Source organism: Furipterus horrens, unplaced genomic scaffold, assembly GCF_987537825.1.
Source record: "Furipterus horrens unplaced genomic scaffold, mFurHor1.1.pri manual_scaffold_6, whole genome shotgun sequence".
Lineage (NCBI taxonomy): Eukaryota > Metazoa > Chordata > Mammalia > Chiroptera > Furipteridae > Furipterus > Furipterus horrens.
The window spans coordinates 25473418-25492437 of NW_028327176.1; positions in this window are offsets into that span (position 1 = coordinate 25473418).

Sequence of the window (19020 nt, forward strand, 5' to 3'; positions counted from 1 at the left end):
TTACATAATTATTCCATTTCCACCGCTTAATTCTTCCCACATTCCTTTACAGGGTAAGGGCCTTATGTCATCCCAATGTCTCTTTGGGTAGATCCTCACAACTTGCCCCCTAATACATCAAAGTAGATATGCTTAACCTGATTTATTGAGTGCCACAACCTCATTGAGTAGTTACAAGGAAATATATTTGCTGTATTTAATAAAACTTAAAATAGTGATGCATTAATCCTCTTGGGGATATTTGCATTAGGTTCAAGTGGTGACTAAGAATTTTGCTGATCCAAAATAATACATTCCAAACATTTTTGGTAAGAAACATATGAGGACTTTCCCTATGCCCCTCAGATTTCTGGAATAGACAATTGCTTCCCTTGCTTTGACTGAGGTCATCTCTGGGGAGGTACTGAAAAATCTGTATTTTCTTTGAGCTCTAATTCATGACATAATGCTGATAATGATTTTATATACTTCAGTTTATTACTCTGAAATGAGAATCTTATCTAAATTTAACTTCCCAGGGCATAGTAAAGGTTTATTAGATAATGTGGAATGAACTATTCCTTCAGGAGTTTATCATTAGGAAGGGTTTATATTGGAAATCCTCACTATTCTACTACCAGATATTCAATGAATAAACAGATAATTGTAATCTTCCTCTGTAAAGACCTGATGATTTGTCTTTGATGAGTTTGATGAAGGACTTAAACAATAGTTGCTAACCTCTTCTTGTTAAGTAGGCTTAGTCTTTAATTGATAATTTATCTTCTCCTATTCATAAGTACATTATAACTTTTAATGTAAGAGTATCTCCGAAGTTTATTTCCAAAGAAAGCAGATATTTTCTTCACTATCAAAATTCTCTGGGTGTATAAATATTCTTTAACTCACTTAAAGTATTCTCTAAATTTTATACTAAACTAATTTAATAACATTTTTTTCTTTTGTAGCTTGTTTAAAGTTTGGAAACCTATATTTCTTATAGACAACATCTCAAAATATTTCTCTCTTAATACCTACCTCAATGTACCTTCTTTTAAAAAATATAAGTATTTATTAATTAACATAAGATCTTATTTCTAATTTTACCGACCCTGTGATTTACCTATTAATGCATAAATTGATTACCAGATGCATTCTTTCATGCATTCATTCTACACACTGGCATAATTTATTTTAATGAACTTAAATAAAAGTACATATGATAGAAATAAGTTCCTCTTCTCCTGCCTCTCCTCCTTCTTCCTTCTTTGCTTATATCCTCCTTTTGCTCCTCTGTCTTCTCTGGCTGTATTTCTTAATTGTCAGATAAACAGATAATTCTGTTATTTCCAGCTTTCACATTGTTTTTGTATTCTCAGGTCAAAAATGATTTTGTTTAATTGCTTGACTCTGCAGTGTGGTCATGATTCCCACGACCATAATCTCTTAAGCTACATTGTTTTTAAAGTCACAAATCCTAGACCTTAAAAAATAAAATAAAATAAAAGCTGAAGAACACAAGGCTAAGGTCGCAGCAACATTTTAGCAAGCAGAGAACAAGCAGTGTCTTTCCCGTGGAGAATGAGCAATTGCACCAGAGTCACACTGCTGACACCTGAACTGTTAACTGCCATCTAGAGCAACTTCTCAGTATCAGAGATGGACACTTCTTGCATTTGGCATATTCAGAAGGGTGTCCAGGGATGCTTTGGGCTCATAACAAACATTTCTACAAGAAACTGTGACACAGAGAGGACTATATTTCTTACTCAAGAGTGTACAAATAGGAGTAAGAGACAGATTTGAACCCAGGACTACTTAATTTCATATTTCCATTGTATACTAATGGGTTGCCGATACTAGACTTGTTGTACCAAAATTTTTTAGAGTTGATATCCAGCTACTAAGTGTTTTTTACTATTATTTTAAGCATATAAATCTCTTTATTTGGGAAAAATATACTGTTGGATACATTTTGGTGGCAGACAGGGTCCAAGGAAGATTGCATATTCCTAATTCACTTCCCAAATAATTGGAAGCAGATAAATCATCTATGCATTGCTAATTAAATCTCTGCTTGGAACACAGAAACCGGAAGAGTGTTGCAAAAGCTAAAGAAGAATTAAAAAGTTATTCATTGCATTTCTGGTGGCATCTCAAGTGCAGCAACTGTGAGGAAATTAAAAGCCCAGGGGTAGTATCAGGGGTTCAGGTGTGGGATCACAACCAGGTGGTTGTGTTGACCTCAAACATGTACACCATGCCCTAACCTTCCTTTTCATTGCCTGAGCCTGATTCTCCAATCTGTACATGAATTTTATGAGCTACCTGATATTCTTCAAATACATGATATATCTGCCTAAGATATAAACAAGTTTTGTTGCTTACAACCAAAACCACACCTGAATCACCTGGTGGTTTTCATAAGAGACTAGATCTGGAGACACACTATAAATCTTATGATAATATTTTCCTGAAACAAACAAACAAAAATATAAGACTATGGAGTTTAAGAAACTTCTTATGTTTAATTTATTTACATAACAAAGCTTTCCAAAGATGAAAATGTTAATCACATGTTGTCATGTATTTGGCTAATTTTATGGAAAAGAGTGAAATACACACTATTCTAGATGATTAAGGACACATGATTTCTATGTGCTCAGTACAGAAACCATGTGGCAGAATGGTCAGAGACAGTATATGACACAAAACAGATATTTAAAAGGTATGTAGAATTGACTAGGCAGAAGACAGAATAATTCCTTCTTTATGTATCAGTGAAGGTTCAAAATATAAGCTAGGATTATGCTGGCTACAGTGAAGACCTAACAATGTCCCACAAAATTGAAGCCTGCTATAAGGGGAAATCTCAATGCTTATTTCAGATGTACATGTTTTAAGAATAAAAGATAGTTTGAATGCATTTAACAATGATAAAATAATTATTTGAGTAAGTATTGTAGAAATATAAGGGAATGTGATTTAATTTTAAGCAAGAATAGCAAGTAAGTGCTGCCCCTGCACATTATTTATCTTGAAAGCTTTTACACATGGAAAACACATTTCCATCACAAACACAATCTTAATAAACTCCTCTTGGGATTTTCTTCAGAGCCTGGGGCAGCTTATCACTTAATGGTGGTCTGGTGCTTTGGAAATAGTTCTAATTATCTGTATTTAAATTTGGGAAATCTGGGAATGCCCAGGCTTGTCCACAACTTTAAGATACAGAACATAGAATGTATGTTTATAATATAATAAAATGTATTTTTGTGTCTTTAAAGGTGATTCACAAAGCAAATCTCAAAAATTTATTATAAAACTTCTTCTCAATAATGGCTATATCCCTGAAGATGGAAAAGTTGATAGGTCAATCTATCTGTAGCTTGTGCAAGAGTCTTCTATGAAGTGCACTAAGCATTTGGACACTGGGTTCATGAATTCTGTTATGTAAGTTTTGAAAAACAACCTCAGGTTCACTACTTTAGGATAAACTTTAGGTTGGCAGGTCATAGAAACTAAATATACACAGGAAAAAATCTTGCATTTTTCTATGAAATTTGGACCTAAGTATTTTTGTTAATTGAACAAGTCAATTAGAAACAGAACTTATAAAGTGATAAATGCTTAAACAGTATACTTAAACATAAAACATTTAATAGTATACTAATTGTTCTTTTCCTAGACTATAGATTTAGTCCTTTTACAGGCTTTTATATTTGGCTGATTTGAATCAAATTAAACATCATTTCTTTTTAAAATCAACTTAATTTTTTTCATGTGTTCTATTGGAGTTCTTCAGAGAAATAGAACCAGTAGGAAGTAGATATAGACAGAGACAGTACATATACACATAGATTAATGACAGTAATTGACTCATACATTTAGGGAGGCTGAGAAGTCTCACAATCTGCTGTCTATAAACTGGAGAAGCAGGAAAGCTCTTAGTATAATTCAGTCCCAGTCCAAACACTCAAGAATCAGAAGCATTGATGTTTGAGGGCAGAAGATGAAGAAATGACCACAAATTCATTGTTCCTCTGCCTTTTTATTCTATTCAGGTCTTCAAGGGATTGGATGATTCCCACCTACATTGATGAAAGCAACTTTCTTGATTCTATCTGATGATTCAAATGCTACCCTTCTATGAAGAGACTCTCACGGATACACACAAGAATAATGTTTTACCAGCTATCTGGGCATCACTTAGCCCAGTCAAATTTACACAAAGCATTAACCATCACAAGTGTTAACAAATCACATAACTTGTTTATACAGAAACAACAACCCCATTTCTTTTCACATACACATTGTATTGGTTTGTATGACGTTTAATTGAATTATGCAACTAAAGCACCAGGTAAAATGGAATATATAAGTTTAAGAATAAACATAGAATACAACTGACTATTCGGGAGCAGAAAACATTCAGCTAAACTGATGGGAATGGTAGAGGAGGATGTCTTAGCTTCCAGCTGCAATGGATAGAGTATGTTATGAAATGCTTTACAGATGTAATAGTTAATCTACTGAGTGAGAAAAATCAAGGTTAGTTAATAGAGATTCTCCTGCATCAAAATAATTATTTAGAATCATATCATCTCAACATATGGAATAAGGTCTGATTTGAAAAGCATCTCTGTTGTTAAAAGATTAAATTTGATTTTGCATTTTCTTTAGTTGCTGAAGGTTATTTTCAATAAATTAGGCAAACTATCCCCTGTCATTGATTAGTGATTCTTCAGATCAAATATAAGAAGTTATTTAACATTAACCTCTCTGTGCCTCAGTTTCCTCATCTGTGAACTGGAATTAACAGTAATCCTTACTTCACGGGTTGCTGGGAGGATTAAAGGAATTACTATAAATAATACCTAGAGTAGTGCCTGGCACCTAACGGGTGGCAGAGCTACCTTGTGGCATCCTTTGTCATTATGCAATGCACAGCCTGCACAACTGCGAGCAGTGCCTCGGGAAGTGATATCATTCCAATTTTTACAGGTGTGGAAACTAGAATTTAAGAGCTTAAGTAATCTGTTCACAGTCACATAGCTAACAGTGGAAGACTCTGGCCCAACATAAGCATATGGCTCTATTATTATCTGCCTTTGGGGATGGTGATGCTATGAACAAGGTCATCACAATATCGCACTTGCTTCCTTTCTCCTATTCACATTACAGCAAACTCTGATGACCAGATTCATGTTAAAGGCCTGCCCACCCCTCCACAAAGAAAGAATAGGATTGCTTACTTTGCCATTCAAGCAGAGCAAACCAAGTCTACAGAGGGAGAAAAATTTTCAGAGCACACTAGATTGCAGATACACTTACTATGAAAAGTGCAAACCATTATGGGGAATATTTAATACAGTAGTTAGACATATTATAATCTACTTATATGTGGTTGAAAACCATTTTGCAAGTTAACTGATTCGGGTATAGTTTTAGAATTCAAAGGAGAGAACATTTTCTTAACAGTTTTTAAGTTAGCTCACTTGTGTTCAGATAATTCTACTCTTACAAAATGCTACTGTACTTTAAATATGTTGTCATGATTCCTTTTGGAATTTTTTGAATAGCTACTAATGAAAAGTTCCTCTTCCTAATCACATGTGATTCAATGCTTGATATTTTAAAGCCTTTCTCGTCTTACGGTTTTTTGCAAACTTTAGCTGTTTGTGCTTTTCTTTTTCCTATTTACATAAAATAGAACCTCGAATTCATTCTTTTCATTTTCCTATTATGTATGCAGTTTTTAAAATATGAATCATCCTTGCTTCAATCACATAATCTAATTCAATAAAACATTGTCCTATCTCATAAATTCTGTGCTCCTGTAAGATTTCCCTCCATAAATGGCCCCTATGTATCCCAATACTCACTTGCCCTTTGCTTGCATGATGGCATAGTAATTTTCAAAGATGGTTTTTTCACTATTTTAGGTCCCTTTCTTAAGTTCCCCTGTATTTGCTCATAGCAGGAGTCAAGTCAGTGGGTGAGTTTTTAATTATTTCTCTTCTGAGCTTCTCCTGGAGAGATCCTAATGAACAGTGAACTGTTCTTAATCAGGCAGCAGAAACAAGAAAGAGGCAGAACAAATGTCTTGGCTTATCCAATTACTGGGTGATTCTGCGGAACTGGCCACACCAATGCATTCACAGTATCACTATGGAGATTCATGACCGAAAATGCGTTTAAGAGAACATCACAATATGTTGTATAGGGGAATAAAACCTTCACAGAGTGCTTCCTGTAACTTAGCAAAGGAACCTGGGATGGTGACTTGAGACCTTCTATTTCTCCTTCATTGGGATATGCTAAAATAAGCCTTTGGTCATTTAGACTTAATTATAAGATACACCCCATAACACATTGACAGTATATTTCTCTAGGTGATTAGAGTTTCCTGGAGGAGGTGACATCTCAAAGGGATGGTCACAGCTCCCTCAGACGGCCTCTCTAAAAAGACACTCTGGCTTCCAGAGTCCCACGTGCATGCTCCCCCTCTCCCTCTCAGGTTTGGAGGTTACCGTCTCGGGAAAGGCACGGTCACTTCCGTTTCCCTATATCACATCCACATTTTTATGAATAGGCCTTTCTCTCAGCTTTCCCTCAAATTATGCAATTCAAGCATGCTCTTCCTGTTTGGACCTGGACTAATAGGCCTGGTTTTGAAAAAGACTCACCTAGAATTGTGGCTTCAGGATTTTACTAGCCGATAAGCTTCGGCAAGTTAGTTAGCTTCTTCAAGTCTCAAATACCTCACCTAAAAATAAAAATAGTAAAACTTTCCTCACTGTGATGGAGTGAGAATTAAGTGAGATTATATAGATAAAATATTTGGCATATTGTTTGCTGCATAATAAGTACTCATTTCATTTTTTGCCTCTTTCCTACCTATTTATATGACTGGTATGCCATGGAGAATTGATGGCCCAAGGAAAATTTTGTCAAGAAAAGGAAAGTTTCAAAGACCATTTTTCTCACCACTACAATTATGAATATTATTAGCTAAGTTTTTATTTCTACTCCAAACCAATTATTTTATTACCTTCAAACTTAATCTTTAGGTCTAAGCTTGTGTTTTTGTGTGTCCACGTGTAGATTGTCTGTGTGTATTAGATTGTATGTTCGTGTGTATTTGTTTTATCATTTATTTTTCTGATTTTTCTGGTTCTTGGCTGGCCCTTTCAATACAAAAGTTTATTATATTTTTCAATCTGGAAAATACACTTGTAATTTTCTTTTGATTTTATTTATTTATTTATTTATTTTGGTTTTTCAATTACAGTTGTCCCATTTTCCCCCATTTCTCTCCCCGACCCAGCCCACCCCCTCTCCCGCAATCATATCCCTCCCCGTTGTCCATATCCATGAGTCATTTATACACGTTCTTTGACTAAACCCTTCCCTTACTTATCCCCCTTCTCTCCCTCCCCCCTCCCCCCTATTGACTGCTATTCTGCTCTTTGTTGTACTTAGGTCTTTTGTTTGTGTTGCTCTTTAGTTTCCTGTATTAGGTGATATCATATGGTATTTTTCTTTCTTTGCCTGGCTTATTTCACTAAGCATAATTCTCTCTAGTTCCATCCATGATGTTTTTTCTTAACAAACACCTATCATTGTTAGTCAGGACATTATAATATAGTAGAATTAAAATGAAAGAACAAAAATTAACTAGAAACTGAACTATACATCAAGCTATTTATTAAGCTAGATATGTATTTCTTGGTGAAACTATAATAATTTCATCCCTTCGTGTGAAAAGAACAGTGTTTTCAGCAATATTGTTATCCTCGTATTAAAATATTAGCTAAAATTAATGTGTATGGCTATCTTGAAAAAAGATAGTAACTGGTCTGTGGATGTTGTAAGTTTGCAAAGCAGGGCTATAACCAGTTTTCACCTTTTGCAGGGATTACAATGACCTTTAAATAAAAATCAAGGTATCGTTTTGTCTCAGACTTGTGGTAAGAATTAAGTCAGAATTTTAACAGCGGCTTTCCTCCCTCTGAATGTTCCCAGCAGCTAAAATTAACGTGGACCTAATATCAGATATAAATTAAATTGTTATCTATCTCCTGATGTGACCAGCAAGTACATGGCATAGAGTTACTGAATCTCTCAACAAGAAATTCTAGAAACACCAGGGCCAACTCCTATATTTGTGCTGCTTCAACAGAGGATTAAGCCCTGCCTCTGTGACTGGTATCTCATCATCACTCACCTGGCTGTCTGTCCTTCTATTAAATCACAAAACCACAAAAGTCCTCTCACCTTTTCCTCATGGATATCATCATTATCTGAATCAGAAGAAAAAGACTCAAATCTTATTCATCTCATGGTAAAAAAACCTCTAAAGTTTAACTAATGTCGGAACTCCAAAAAACCCAAAGAGAATTTGAGATTTAGAAATTACTGTTTATTTTGCCACTACCATTCACACACCCACCAGATCCTTCAGCCCAAATTCTAGCCCTTCAAGAGCTGCCTTCTGTGAAAACATCTGAGAAAGCTCGAAGTTCCTATGATAGATATGGTTTGTTCCTACCTGCGCCCACCATTTAGAGTAAAGGTAGGAAAGCAGAAAGGTCAGGATGCTGCTGTGTGCTTCCAGTCTTCCCACAGAGTAAGTCACGTGGGAAAATTTAGCATTTCAGAGTACCTGGAATAATTTTTTAAATCTCAGTGGTGGGCCAAGTTGCAGCTCCAGTTGCAAAATTTAACAAATTATATTTTAACATCAGAAGAAAATACAGGGCATTGTGTTTTGCCCTAAAAGTAGTTATTTGTGGTCTAGTTTTCTTGAAAGCAACACACCGTGTTTCTGGACAAATTTTTTCTTGTGGTGTAGGTCCTGTCACTAATAACCAATTAGAAATTGATGGGATTCTTGCTGTTTTATGGCATTGACTAATGAATTCATGCTCCTGACTCTGATTAACCATTGGGCACAGTGCCCTGCATCTGAGATACAATGAGGTGTATCTTTTGTTGCTATATGCTAATAAGCATTCTCCAGCTTTTCTAGCCCCTGAGAATGTTGGCAACAAAAATGCTTGAGATACATAACTTCCACACAAGGCCTTGCTTCCAGCCTGCACTAACTGAGATGGGTTCCTTCCCAATGGCAAACACAACATGTTATTTAAATGTTGGAATTGATATAGCAGGCAGTTAGACAGACATGAGCCAAGTAGGAATGACAACCAAGGTATAGAAGGTCACCAGGGATGAAGGCCCTACGTGCCTAGCAACAGGCAAAACTGGGAACACAAGTATTGTAGGGTCAAACCATGTTGCCAGGGTGACATTTCCTCCCCTAGCATATCACTGCTCAGTTGGTTTAGACCCTCCATTAACCTTTCCTCCAATAGCATATAGACCTCCTAGAGGAGGAACAAGTAGGGGGGCAGTGCAGACAACAGCCTTATACTACCTTTCTACAAGCCGTTGCATGTTTATTATTCCCTTAAGCCCTCAGGGCAATGAGGTTCGGGCCAGCATCAAATAACCTTAACAAAGCCAGGTCTATAGACCATAGAGACACAGTTTAGATCTAACTAGGGATAACATCTAGGTCTCAGCTATATTTCAGCTTCAGGCCCTGAAAAGCAGCAAAACTAGACAACGTGATGCCTTGCCCGAATTCAGGACCAGAGGCAAAGACCGCTGACCCCCTACCTTAGGGAGAATGCCTACCTTTCTCAATTCCAAGGGCAAGAAATATAAAATAGCCAAGCCTTCTATGAGGCTGGAATGAAAAAATGAGAAAATGGGGTAATTTTTCAATGTCTTAAGCATTATGACATCTCACTCACCTCCACTTCTCTTTATATTTTGCTTTATGCACCTCCCCATTTCCCCTTTCTGGGCTATTTTCCTTTGCTTACATGGTTGTTATGGCCACTTCACTACCCCACTTGCTGCTCCATTAAGATCACTGATGACAGTGCTAATGCCTCTTTGATCAAAATACTGAAGGAGAAAGAATGGTTTCTTCTACCCAACGAACTGGTTTTTCTCAACCAAGTTACCCGTCTTTAATCTAATCGGCTATTGAGAGACTGGAGTTGCAGGGAGATGAGTTATAGTACAGTGGTCTGTTTTGGAGGAGGAGTGCTATATTAAGCACTTTATATGCATGCAGTACATCATGGAAATTTATTGACAATACCATGAGGTGGTTGATATTGTGTCAGGTTCACAAAAAAAAAAAAAAAAAAAAACCCTGAGGAGTAGGAGATTTAAATGGCCATTTTCATGTAGCCCAGGTGCTATGTCCTTTATTTGAAACCAATCCTTGCTAATCCCAAGGCGCGTGCCCTTAACCAATACCACCTTTCTTTTTCTTTTAAAGACTGTGCTGTACGAATGGCAGCTTCTGTCTGTCACTCTTACAAGTGGTGGGATCTCTCCAAAAAGAATCATTTATGTCAGAAGTCATGCCATTTGAGACACCAGGAAGGGATATGCTGAATGGCAAATGCATATGGGCAAATTGGGTATGCCCCCCCCAATGCCTTTTCCAGAGACCTTAGATGGTCATGTGAACAAGTATTCTCTATCCTTGCTGTTTGGCAGTAGCCCTCAAATTCTAGCTCCTACTGAAGTAGATTCTGTACTAGAACTGTCTTCTTGCATCTATAATTACCTTTTGCTATAATGTTGCTGAATACAAAACTTTATGAGTCCCTCCAGTTCTTTGAAGGTAGCTCATAGTTAACAAGATGATGTTTGCTCCCAGCTACCACCTCCTGCCCCATCCACTGCCATCTCATCTGCTGCAAGAACCAACCTCACCCTAATCTCTCAGCTGCTGTCAATCCTTCCCACCCCTGAGTCTGAACTTTTTCAGAATAGCTATTCATATCTTTGAGTCATTAAGCAAAACAGTATACTTTACCAAGTATTCCTGAGCAGTGTCTGCAGTTTACATTGTGTGCTTTAACTTTGTTAGTAAAAGCTCACTGGCTCTGGAGTGAAATAGCTTATAATTAGCATTTACCATATGTCATTTTTAAAAACGTTTATGGTATGTACTTACCTAGACTCACTTGTCAACTTATTCCCTTGACTTCATAAATTTCAAATAAGATTTATTCTATCAGTGCTATTGGAAAGTTTTATTATACACTCCTCATATTCAGTTGTATCATGGAAGATTACCAGAATGAAAGAGCAGAGACTCATTTCACATCTGTACAGTATAAGAAGAGATGCCTTCAACAGGCTATTGAGTGCATCTGCGCTATTTAAATCTCAACAAGTACCACTGCAAGTTAAGATTGCCTTTTATGATTTTCAAAATATAACAAATGCCCCATGCACATGAATTCCAGAAATAAGATGGATAATATACAATAATGCAGGAAATCCATTTTGTGCATACACTTAGCTTTAAGTATGAGGATAAATGTACTCAGATGCCCATCAGTATTAATTGAAGCAACAGGCTGCTTATTCTGCCCGCTCTTATTCTGCATTCTGAGGTATTATTAGAGACTGCAGTGGATGTAAAGAGACTAGAAGTGAGCAATATTTGTCATCTCAAACCATTTCTTTCATTTCGGCATTTTATAAGCTTTTTTAAGGAGCTGCTACGTGTCAGGCATTTTTCTGGATGCTGGCTGAGACAGAGTGGAATAAAGCTTGATTTTTGTCTTCATGAATTTTAACTTTTTACAGATATTACAGAACTTCATAGTGCAGTATTGGTTAGGTTTTTAAAAAGTGGGAAAGAGCAGGCCAAGAGAAGAGAGCAGAACGAGGAAAATTACAGTGCCATAATGAAATTCAGAACAGGAATTCTTAATACAACCATTGTATATTGCCTACATTCTTAATTGTAGGAGCCATTAAATATCATTAAAAGTTATTGAAAATAAAAACATTTTTCCAGACTGAGGTTTGAGGAGAGAGGCAAAACAAGCAGCTTTATACAGCTGGGGGCTAGGGATGGAAGAACAGTAATATACTGTAACCTGGGGCAGGAAAGGACCAGTGAAATGTGGGTCTAAAATGAGAGAATGGATCTTCAGAATGGGATGGAGAGCAGAGCCATACATATGATTAAATTTCTTTATTTAGCTCAGCACTGTGTGATGTTCAGTTTAGGCACTTTCTTCACCATTCCTCAGTCTTCTGATTTTTCTTGTTTCCCTTCCGATTGTGTTAATAATTGAGGAAAAGTCTGCTTCCTTAATGAGTGCACACGTCTCTCTTCCTGTTCTTCTGTTTACTATAGTCTGTGCTTCCATGCTGAGTAAAATAGAAAACTACTAAATTCTCTGGTTACTCCTAGCATTATCAATAAAATCCTCCTGAATTTTCCAAATATTTAAAATATATTTTTGATGGGAAGTATATTTTTTTTTTAAATTTGATTTTCCCGACAGTGTGAGTATACATTGATATATAGGCCAAATAGTTTTTGTTTTGCTTATATAATGACATACTATGTGACAAAAAAAAATTCCAGTATACTTCATAATATTTTTGAAATAGTTATTTTGTAAAATAAAAGCCAAACCTTGCTCAATTCTTCAGGTTTATAGAGTCAATGTTTTTGTGCTCTTTTTTCATTTATCACTTTTAGACCTTCTAAGGACTACCAGATACTACTTAGTAAAATTCAACTCAAAATTTCCCTGCCAACATACAAAGGGGGTTTTCAAAATGATATTTTCTACTTGCTTCCAAATCCAGAATCAATAGGAACTGTATGAATAGTTCTCTGACATCAACTAAAATTCTTAATATTTAATAATTTTAGAGGTCAAATTGACAACCTACTACAAAGTAGGGAAATACAATAGAAATTCACTCAATTAACTCACCATTAACTGTTTACAGATTCCCCCTCCATTCCCTCCATGGTGACTGCTGCCCAATAGTTCAAGGATGGTACCAAACAGACCAGCCTCCCTTGCTCCACATCCTCCACCATGAAAAGCTGTGTGCTAAACAGGTGATGCCTCAGTTGGTTTTCAAACATTTTTAGATCAGTTCTATCATTTATTATAAATACAAATATTATTAACATAGAATGTAAACTAATGAAACATTAGTGGAATAAAAGTTGTTTCCATGAAAATAATGTTAAACGTGAGGAAAACATGATAAAAGTCTTAGTTAAAATAAAATTAACATTATAAAAATACTGCAATGTTAAGTAGAGAAACACAACTGAAGAAAAATGGGGGCAAGTTGCAAATATCTAGAAGGATTTTGTACTCAGATTGTTTAACAAATGCCTTTAAGTTTTCACTCCACCTTAAAGAAACCAGAGCTAGAAAATAGGTAATATAATAGGTATGGCTTATGAAAGAAATGATGTGGGATTCTAGTTATTAGACTTAACTGAAAAATAACTTCAAATGAATTGTCACATGACTATATATTTATATCATTTACATAAAAATAAAATATTCATTGTGACATTATGTATGTTTCATTTTATGCATATATACATACTTGTGTTTGTTATATACCTTTATGATGGTATCTCACTTTAGTTGCTTATTATTTTTCTATTTGCCGAGTAGTTACTGACTATGATTGTGTTTGGTAATAATAAGATAATTGTTTTATTGAGCACATACTATGTGAACTATAAGATCCAAATTTACATGTACTAACTCATTTCATTCTCAGGACAACCCTGTTATTGCCACCTGTTACAGATGAGAATGCTCAAACACAGGGAAGTTAAATAATTGGCTTAATATTTATGGCTATCAAATGGTAGAGTTCAGATTCCAACATGGACAGTCTGGTCCCAGAGTGCATAAAATGAGACTGCTCATATCATTGATGTTTTTCTATATAAAGATAGGGTAAATCATTGTTCTTTTTTAAATGGACTAAATAAATGAATCAGCATGAGAAACTGAGTCTTTATTTACTAAATTATCCTAGTGTTATCCACAAAAGTCAGCCATAAGGTTGTATTCTCCTACAAATGAATTTGCACTCATATTCTGAGCCTGTTTCATTTGCACAGGATAGTATATCTCTTTAGTTTTTTCCTACTCTATTTTGGCTAAAGATCTCATTCCCCACCTCTAATTTCTTATCACTAGACACTTTTAAAAATGCCTCTTCTGACACATTGAAAGGTCCCTGGCGTACATGATTTATTTCTCCATAAAACTCAACTGTGTTTGCAGCATATCTTCAACCCACCTTTCCAGCTCAATGATCAACACACTGGCCAAGAAAGGAAATGAAATAAAAGCACTTTGATCAAAAAACAAACAAACAAACTCCTTGAATAAGAGCACCCTCAAATGTAATTGAATTTAGCTCTGCCTGATGAACTTCATTGTCGTATGCTCAGTCCTTGTATTTAGGATTCCACTAAAGCCATCAGCCTGCTGACATGCTTGCCATAATTTGATTACAATTGGAAGAAATTCTTCATATCCCTTTTCTAAAACCAAAAATATTAATTTAGTAAACTCTATGTGTAACACTCTATACTTAATTCCATTAACTTCAAAATACCGACTGACAAATTTCTTACCTTTGTTACAGTGAGCTGTAAAAAAGTTTTCTAAAAACTTGCAAATAGTAGCCCCTCTCTAATAAAGTGGTGAATTGGGAATCAGACATGGATACTGAGAATTTTGAGGAAATTGCAACCTTTCAGCTACTTTTCTGGAAGCAGTATGGCCAGGGTCTCTCGGATTTCAGCTTTAAGGAGGTATTCAGATTGCCAGGACGGGACCAGCACTTCTGGATTTCATGGGATGCAAGACCCCGTGGCTTCCTTGGGAAGCTTGGCACCACTTCCAAGCCCCTATTTTTGTTAACAGCCCCCCTCCATCCTAACAGCCCCGGTGGCTGGCATCTAGTGCCACCCAGGTATAGAGCTCGAATCTTGCCTCACTGTGAGGAGGGAGCGGGCCCCAGCAGGATGTAGTTGCCCCCTCTGCAGGTGAAAAGGACCTCTTGGTCCCTGGTGATTTTGGGAAGAAAGCTTACTCTTCTGCAGCCACTCTCAGCCCAAGACTAATAAAGGTTGGAACCTGAGGTGGTGGAGGGATGCTTTGTTGCTAAGGAGTGCATGCATGACACTGCTGCCAACTGTGACAAGGCTGCCAGTTGTCCGTGGTGCCAGCACCCCACTTGCTTGGGTTGCCTGTTGTACCTCGGACCTCTACCTTTCATGTTCAGGCTGTACCTCTGGGCCCCAGGGCTCCTTTTCACATAGCAGCTGTTGTGGCTGCTGGTCAAGGCAGCTCAGCCTCTGGAGCGGCCCTAGACCCTGTCCTGCTGACATCTGTTCCCTGGAGCCCACGGAGCCCTGGCCTTCAGATCAGCAAACTCACAACTGAGCCTTCACATCTCCCTGAAGACTTTCAACCTTTTCATTTCAACAGGAAGCCTCAGTTTTCTGCCTGCAAAGGTCTCTGAGGAAATGGAACCTTCTCCAACCCTTCAGGAGGCCCCAGCTCATCAACCAGAAGAATCATCTTCAACCCAGGAGGAGGCCTCAGCTCAGTCTGCAGTGTCCCCTGAGTTGTTTAAACCTTTGCTTGTTTATGCTGGAGTTTTAGATCAGCATCCAACCCCCTCTGAAAATGTTTACTCTTCAATCCAGCAGAAGAGCTCAGCTGTGCTGCGATAGCCTCCTGCCAATGTAGAAGCTCCTTCATCCAGCAGAAGGATCCAACTCAGCCTCCAAAATCCTCTATGGATATTACAGCTGAACCTTCAGTACATCATGAGGTGACAGTCTCAGCTCTAGGTTCAAGTGAAGCTCGGCATCCAATGTTGCCTAATGATAATGTTAAAGATGTGGATCTTGAGGTTGTGATACTAGAGACCCCAAAAGATATTAAACCATCTGCCAACTGAGGAGGAGGTCTCAGCTCATCCTGAAAAATCCACTAAAGTGGTCCAACCTCCCACCCAGCAGGAGGTCCCGCCAAAGCACCCTGAGAAAACAGAATCATCTTCATCCCAGCAGGAGACCCCTGTTCAGCCTGCTTTGGAGGCTGATGCTACAGCCCTGCAGCAGACCACAGCTCCTCCAAAGCACCCTGAGGGGACACTTCCACATCCAAAGCCTGTTCAGGCTCAGCAGCCAGCCTTGTCTGAAGTCACAGTTCAGCCTTTGGACATGGATGTTATCAAAACTCAGCAACCAGAGTCCATCTAAGATAGGTCCTCCGATGACTGAACGGAATGTCATCATGAACATGTGTGAGCTCTGTACCTGCGCTAATGAGACACTGTCGTGTACTGGTCTGGGCCCAAAGCAGAGGTTCCACAGAGTGTGTGTGCCAGAGCCCCATGCCTACCATGGCACCTTCACCATCTTAAATTTCCAAGGAAAGTCAGTTTCTTACATTGATAAAGATACAGGGAAGTCATACTGCTGGGTTGAGAAACTAATCCTCAGTGAAAATAATTGGAGAGAATTACATAAGAATTCATTGAAGGTCTGCTATTCCTCCAGTATTTAAGTCTTGGTTGTAACTCAATCACAAAACTGAGCTTTGGGACGTTTGGGGCCTGGCATAGAATGCAGTTTTTACTTGTTAATTCTCAATAGTAATGCTCTGAAGATTCCTATCTTTTGAAATTGCCAGCATTAAAATATTTAGACATGGCAACAACACAAACATCACTTACGACACTTGAGAACATCCTCATGATGACCCTTGAATTGGAAAAACCAGTCCTACAGAGCCGTTTGGCTTGCTGCCTCTGCCAACTTAAAAATAATAGTGAGAATGTCGGCAAGACAGTCAAACGGCATTGTGATACTGAATAGCTGACAAACACATATTGTGATGAAAAACTATAGTTAGCAAATGCGGGAGGCTCTTTCATGAGAATATGACAAAGCTGGGAGAAGAACGCCAGTGCTGAGCTGACTACTGAGCCAGGGAGGGTGTCCTCCGGCAAAGAGGGAGACAGTTTGTCAGCCTTCACGAACCTCCTGATGAAGCTTCTCAGTGAGGATCAAGAAACAAAGGGTTCGAAGCCGGAGTGGGACATGAATCAACAGAAAAGTGAGAGGACAGAAGCGAAGGGTGAAGAGGAAGAGCAGAAGTCACGTGAGCTCACCCAAGCAGTGCCAGGATATGGGTATAAGAACACTCACCTGTGATTGTAGCAGCAAGGCTGTTATTGTCATGTTCTGTCTCACTGTGATTTGTCATAGAACAGCATCAGAGGAAGGTAAAGAAGGAAGCTCAAGGGGCTTTCTTTCAATTCTCCCACACAATGGGTGCTCACTGGACGTGAGATAGAGGAGGGCATTTTCTGGAGAAGGTGGCCACTTTGGCTTTGGGATATGTATGGACCTCTGGATACCACACGCAAGAAAAAATGTGGCACAGAGGCTACACAATGAGGATCCAACAAAATAAAGAAGGGCGAAGTCTCTGCTTCCACAGCTAGGATTGCTACATCAGACTCGGCCGCTGAAGAGACAGGTGGAGAAAGTGTAACAGGACAAGACCACCAAGTGAATCCCATCTTCAGAGGACCTACCAATTGCATTTGATGATATTGGCTCCACACTGCTGATAAAATACATATTTCCTCCTACTGAAGTGTACAAATTCATAACCAACTCTAACCATGAGGTAAGAAATTGACATGTAAATAGTTAGGTATTTATATACAAATAACAAGGTCCATAGGCAAGAAAAGCAGGGTTGAAGGTGGAATCCCTGGGGTAGCCAGTTCTTCCAGGGCAGTCAAAACCTGCTTTCTCAATACAGGTTGTCCCTGAGAACTGGAAAGCACACATCCTCAAGGGGTGTAAGTTATTAAGTCAAATAAGAATTTATTCTGATGCTCTGCCCTCTGGCTCACCAGGTTCCAGTTATTTACAACGTACTTGACCTCCTGTCTACAGAGGATCATCTACTTCTGACCTCTCTCATGAGGTCTTTGGGGTTGTCAGAATATCTGGGTTCCTTGAGCCTACCTTCATGGAGGGGCCTGTCTTTTCCCCCAAGCTCTCAAACTCACACACAAATGTGTGCCTTGTCTTGGTTTAGCAGGTTGCCCATACTTACAAGCTAGTCGAAAATTGACATTAGGGTTTTTTGTTTTCTTTTTTAATTTAAAAAGCTCACACACATTGAAAAGCTAGCAGAGAGGTGCTGGAGAGATAGGGCAAAGAAGAGCGTGTGGGGGCAGTAATTGCCCGAAGCTTTCCTGCTCAGGCCTTTATTTTAGAAAACATATGGGTGGGGTTCTTTCTCCATTCACTTGTGCTGCCCTAGCCTCTCCAGACCCCGCTGGGGGTCAAGTGTGTGCTGCTCTCGGCTCCCTCAGCTCAGCCCAGCACCGAATCTACCCACTTCCTTCTGCATCCAACAGAGACCCCTGACTTCATGACTCCAAGTGACTATGCACAGGTTCCAGGTTCCCATAGTCCTGCAGAGAGAGCCATTGCTAATTCACATTAGTGAGCCAGTGAGATTTAAGTGCCTGAGTAAAAGAAATTCTGAACAAACGAGGTATAATAATCAACCTAAATGACCACAAGTAAATGCTGGTGGTTTAGTAATATGAGATGAAAAATGGTGCCAACCACACACGGGACAATAGCACAGAGTCCCCAATGGAGCATTGGGACTGGGAAACAGCCCATCATATGCTGTGATGGAACAAAGCAGGGGGAATGTAGAATTCATGCCTGCCTGTCTGTTTCCTAGGAGGAGGTTTTCTGGAGAAGGCGGACACTTTGGCTTTGGGATATGTATGTAACCTCTCAAGACCACACGCTATAAAAATGTGGCACAGAAGCTACACAACAAGGCTTTGTCTAATGAGGATGAGCTTTCCAACACAATGTAAATAATTGGGAACAATTTAGAATTCTAGCCTAAAATGAGGAAATAATGAATAGTTTAATTGTTCATTTCAAGAGTAAAAGCTTTGACCTTATTCTTGTCACCCCAGGGAGAAGGGTAAAGTCCTCCACACCAATGCCAAGGATGCTACACCAGACTCCATTGCTGAAGAGACAGGTGAAGGGAGTGAAACATGATACCACCATCTTCA